The sequence below is a fragment of the Mesoplodon densirostris genome, chromosome 5, assembly GCF_025265405.1.
Source record: "Mesoplodon densirostris isolate mMesDen1 chromosome 5, mMesDen1 primary haplotype, whole genome shotgun sequence".
Classification (NCBI taxonomy): Eukaryota; Metazoa; Chordata; class Mammalia; order Artiodactyla; family Ziphiidae; genus Mesoplodon; species Mesoplodon densirostris.
Genome location: NC_082665.1, coordinates 140381792 through 140388174, shown reverse-complemented (window position 1 = coordinate 140388174; position 6383 = coordinate 140381792). Strand labels below are relative to the sequence as shown.

Sequence of the window (6383 nt, the reverse complement as noted above, 5' to 3'; positions counted from 1 at the left end):
GGTCTGGGAGGATCCCATATGCCGCGGAGCGGCTGGGCCCGTGAGCCATGGCCGCTGGGCCTGCGCGTCCGGAGCCTGTGCTCCGCAACGGGGGAGGCCACAACAGTGAGAGGCCCGCATACCGCAAAAAAAATAAATAAATAAATAAAAAATAAATAAATAAAAATTAAAATAGAACTACCACATGGTCCAGCAATTCCACTTCTGGGAATATATCCAAAGGCAATGAAAACACTAACTCAAAAAGATATCTACACCCTCATGTTTATAACAGCACTGTTTATAGCAGCCAAAATATGGAACACGGAAAGAACCAAAGTGTACATTGATGGATGCATGGATAATGAAGTTGTGGTATAATATTTCACACAGTGGAATATTTTTCAGCCACATAAAAGAAGAAAATCCTGCCATTTATTGTACAACAACATGGATTGAACTTAAAGTCATTATGCTAAGTGAAATAAATCAGATAAAGACAAATACTGTATGATCTCACTTATATGTGGAATCTTTATAAAATAAAACAACCTAACTCATAGAAAAAAGATCAGATTTGTGGTTATCAGAGGTGGGGGGTGGGTAGGTGGTGGGAAGTGAATTGGATGAAGGTAGTCAAAAGGCACAAATTTCCAGTTTTAAATAAGTACAAAGATATGATGTACAACATAATGACTATAATTAACATTGCTATATGGTATATTTGAAAGTTAAGAGAGTAAATCCTAACATTCTCACCTCAAGAAAAAAATTTTTTCTTTTATTTTGTATCTATATGAGATGATGGATGTTAGCTAAACTTACTGTGGTAGCCATTTCACAATATATGTAAGTCAAATCATTATGCTGTACACTTTAAACATATACAGTGCTGTGTGTAAATTATATCTTAATAAAACTGGGAAAAAATTTATATATTGCTTGTGGAAATGAAAATACTTTAACATTTTTTAGAAAATTATTTGGTAACATATTAACAAGACTCAAACATATTCATGTTCTTTGATGATATTCTGCTTCGAGTCTAATATGACTACATTATGAGAAATATGGAAAAAATCATATCACAAATATGTTCATTATTGTGTTACACATAATGATAAAAATAGTAGAAGGAACATAAATGAAACGTAGGAAATTGGTGAGGTAAATTATACATACAAAATGGAAGAATACTATGTATTTATTCAAAATAACATGAAATTATGTATAAAATAAGATATAAGGATATATTGTACAACACAGGGGATACAGTCAATGTTTTATAGTAACTATAAATGGAGTGTAACCTTTAAACTTTGTGAGTCACTATATTGTACACCTGTAAATTATATAATATTGTACATCAAGTATACTTCAATTAAAAATAAATAAAAATTTTTAAAAATAACATGAAAAAGCTAATGATGTAATATCACAGAAAAAGCAGAATACAGAATTATATACATAAGGCAGTTGTACTTTATGTTAGGGATAATTTCCTGAACACCACACAAAATTCAAGACAACCCTTCAGATAGGAATGTCAATGGAGTGATGAATTTACAGAATATGTACATCTACAGTCATGTTAGCATATTTTTACCATATGCTTCTTTCACATTTTCAGGCTTATCTCTTACATTTCTCAGTGTTCTCTCCAAAATGTCAGCACTGAGTAAAATCATGATTGTTTGGCCTTCATCACAGTGTTTTATCCAAATGAAATTCTATTCCAGTATTATTGATTTTCAGGCCCATTTTTCAGCACCAGAGCAACCCACCATTTGAGCAACACTTGAAAGACAGTGTTATAAGAAACTATAAATATTTTAAATTATAAAAATTGAATACAGAAAAAAACATAGCCCAATAGTTGCCAAAAACATTTACAGAATTTCTGATATATATAAACTACAGCATGTTTCACATGATACTGACTGAAAAAGATGGTGGACATTTCCATTTAGCAGTTAAAGTGACACTTTATAAGAAAATAGCATAAACCCAGCTTATAATTCATGCCAGCTTTGGTTTTGGAATAACAGGTTTTTACATTTATTTCAGCAAGTTATTTAAATATATGATCAATCCTAAATGATACGTAAGCCAAAACCTATGTTTTATGAAGCAAAATTAACTTTAAACATATCTAGTCAAGCCCCAGTGAAATACTCGTTGAATTGTGGGCCCCCAAAAAATATGTCCATGCCTCAAACCCCAGAACGTGTAAATTTTAACTTACTTGGAAAAAGGGTTTTTGCAGATATAATTAAGTTAAGGATCTTGAGTTAAGATCATCATGGATTATCTGGATGGCTCCTCTAACCAGTAACATGTCCTTATAAAAGACAAAGGACAGACTCGGAGAATGGGAGAAGGCAACGTGAAGACTGCAGAGATTGGAATGCTGGCTATAAGCCAAGAAACACCAAGGAACCCCTGGAGCTAAAAGAACCTGAAAGAGGAAAGGAAAAGAATATTCCCTAGAGCTTCTGGAGGGAGCGTGGCCCTGCCGATACCTGGAAATCAGACTTCTGGCCTCCAGAACTGTGAGGCAATAAGTTTTTGTTGTTTTAAACACCAAGGTTGTGGTAATTTGTTAGGCAAGCAACAAGAAACTTATACACCATCCTTTAATATTTCTCTTTTTTTAATAAAACCTTTTAATTTCGTAGCAAAAATATCCCTTTATAAATATGCATTAACCCTTGAGGGTCAGAACGGAAAACACACACACAAATATATACATAGCCAAGGACTAGCAAATCAATACATGTTTACACTTTCAACTATTTTGACAAGGGCAATTTGTCATTCATTATAATGTTTCAGAATAAGCTGGTTCCTAGTTTTCAAAAGGATGTTAGCTTTAAAAGCATGAAAGCCCCTCAGTACACTCATTAAATCCTCCTTGAGAAGTGACTTGAATATGTCAAATTCCTCTGAGAATTATAGTGTTTATTATTAAGCAAATTTCTCATCGTCCTTACATCAAACAAAACCCAGAAACTTCAAGAAGAGAGATCATAGAATTCTTGATAAATATGAACTAGGAGAACACAGTAAATTCTGCCTTTTAACCTTATTCACTTACTGCTGAGAGATGAGGATCAGAGATATACTTGTCAGTTTGCAGCAGGACAAATCTCTGAAATACGTGCGTTCTATTTGCAACTCATCACCCACCCCTATTACACACCCACTGACCTCCTTGGCATCTTTAAATAATAATTAAACTCCCTAAATTCCCTCAAGGATCCAAATTATGAAATTTATTTTATTGATCAGACCATCCAATGAAATGGTATACTTACTAATAAAAATTTTTTTTCTATTATGCATATGTACTACTTTTTTTAAAGAATAAAAATCGCGGGCTTCCCTGGTGGCGCAGTGGTTGAGAGTCCGCCTGCCGATGCAGGGGACGAGGGTTCGAGCCCTGGTCTGGGAGGATTCCCACATGCCGCGGAGCAGCTGGCCCCGTGAGCCACAATTACTGAGCCTGCGCGTCTGGAGCCTGTGCTCCGCAACAGGAGAGGCCACGATAGTGAGAGGCCCGCGCACCGTGATGAGGAGTGGCCCACACTTGCCGCAACTAGAGAAAGCCCTCGCACAGGAACGAAGAGCCAACACAGCCATAAATAAATAATAAATAATTTAAAAAAAAAAAGAATAAAAATCGCAAATAAAATACACATGCTGAATTTAAGAGACCGTTTCCTCAAAGCTGCTCTGGACCAACAGCATTCCCTCCAAACCCTCGGGAAAGATTTCTGCAGAGGTGTCATGACAACTTTTCACCAACAACCTGTTTGTAGAGTGGGTAAGGAGCTAATACAAGCAAAGGAGTTTACAGCTCTGGAGGCTCAGCCAGCTAACATGGTCTGAACCTGCCACATCTATATTAGAATCATTTTATAACCAAACTCCATTTACAACCCCGAGTCCAGCAAATTTCACATCTCTTAACCTTACATAATTCTTTTCTCTGTTCACCTTGCTCTGGCTGAAGTGTCAAAAAGGTCATGTGGGCGATAAGAATTACAGTAGCCCTCCCATAACCGAGGTTTCGATTTCCTCGGTTTCAGTTACCCAAGATCAACTACGGTCTGAAAATATTAAATGGAAAATTGAAGAAATAAACAATTCATAAGTTTTAAATGCACTCTGTTCTGAGTATTGTGATGAAATCTCTCATCCTCCAGCTTCATCCCACCTGGAACAGCAGTCATCCTTTGTCCAGCAAATCACACCTCTTAGGCACTTAGTAGCCATCTCTGTTATCAGATCAATTGTCATGGTATCACAGTGCTTGTGTTTAAGTCACTCTTATTTTACTTAATAAAGTCCCCAAGGCATGAGAGTAGTGATGCTGGCAATTCAGATATGCCAAACAGAAGTGGTAAAGTGCCTCCTTTAAGTGAGAAGGTGAAAGTTCTCAACTTAATAAGGAAAGAAAAAATATTATATGCTAAGGTTGCTAAGATCTATGGTAAATTTTATTATAGTGTATTATTATGATTACTCTAGTTTATAATTAAGTTATTGGTATTAATCTTACCATGCCTAATTTATAAATTAAACTTTATCATAGGTGTGTATGTCTAGGAAAAACCATATTATACATAGGGTTTGGTACTATCGTGGATTCAGGCATCCTCTGGGAGTCTTGAAACGTATCCCCTGTGAATAAGGAGGGACTACTGTAATATTATTGCCCATAAAAGCAACAAACAGATGAAAAGGAAAGGAAAAGAAAGGAAAGGGAGAAGGGAAGGGAAGAAAGTGGAAGGGAAAGAAAAAAAAAAAGCAAAGCAAATGAAGAAAAGACCTTTGTAAAATGTGTCCCCATGTAACTCCTTCTAAGGAAATTTCCCCCAAATTTAGTGAGCACTCAGTCTCCCCTTCCTCGCCTCTCATTCACCAGTCAGGCCACTGCAATCTGGCTTCTACTCCATTATCCCACTTAAGTCATTACACCAAGGTCACCAATAATCCCCAAATTGCTAAATCCAAAAGACTCTTTTTAAATGTTTCCTTTCTTGGCCTCACTCCAGTGTTTGACTACTTTATCTTAAAACATTCAGCCTTTGCCTCTATAACACCACTGGCTACCTTTACCCCACCATTCCAAACAATCCTTCTTTTTATGGCATGAGAATATTCTAATAATATATTGCTAAATGGAAGTAAGCTGAGTATATATAATTTTAGCTATGTAAATATAGATGCATATCACATCATTAAAGACTCTGAAAAACATTAAATGTGATTATTACCTCTAGGTGATGAATAATATGAGCAATCATATTTTTTTCCTTATTTTTCAAGATTTGTCAATACAACTTAATAAAGGTCATTTTTATTTTATTTTTTTAAAGAAAACAATGTAAATATTTTAATAAAAACAATCCCACAGTATTTATTGTTATCTGGTAATAACATAAAGGTGAGCAAAACAATATGAATAAATGCTTTAGAACTACACTTCTAACAAAGCACACCTAAAAAAAACTGTATTGCCTTCTCAACAATTTTTCACTTCATTGATCATTTCTAGTTGGAGACACTTTGGAGCAGAGTAATGTTATCTCCTTTTAGCATGATCCGACCCAGTTGTTTTCTTGACTTTGTTTTAGAATGAATCTCTTCTGCATCATCTAATACGAGGTTCATATACTCATCAAAACCAATGATACAGCCCTCTATCCGCATATTCACTTGCTCATAAAGCCACACCTGAATCCGAGATCTATTTTGCAAGTATCTGAAGATGAGATTGATTGGCTGCACCATCACCTTCTGCACCTTCTGGCCCTGGCCCTAGTACACCATGGTGGAAGCTCACAAAGACCACACGATCCCACACACTACCTCAAAAAGCAACTTCCGGAATCTAAAGGTCATTTTTATATGCACATGGAGCAACAATTTAAATACACGTAGAGACAGAGAAATGTCTCTTTACATAGACTTTTATTTTGTACATATCAAAATTAGAGTGACCTTTCCAAATGTATTGGACAATGCCACATTTAGGTATTTGCCCAACAGAAATGTATATATACATGTGTATATGTATATATGTATGTATGTACGTATATATATATATATATATATATATATACACACATGTATATATATCCATCAAAATATATGCAAAAGAATGTTAATAGGAATAACATATATAATAACCTCAAACTGGAAACTATCAAAATGTCCATCAAGAGTAGAATACATAAATAAGTTGTGATCTACTCACTGAATACTATAGAGCAATGAAAATGAACATACTGCAGTCACATAACACAAATGGAAAAATCTTAGAAACAAAATGTTGAGTGAAAACACTGTACATATATATACTGCAGATTTCATTTAATATGAAATTAGAAACCTGG

At 35.1% G+C, this 6383-nt stretch overlaps 1 pseudogene; it reads right to left on the bottom strand.

Annotated features, from left to right (window-relative positions):
- Positions 1-5419: 5419 nt before the first annotated feature.
- LOC132491339 (small nuclear ribonucleoprotein E-like) lies at positions 5420-5817 on the bottom strand (annotated as a pseudogene).
- Positions 5818-6383: the final 566 nt, after the last annotated feature.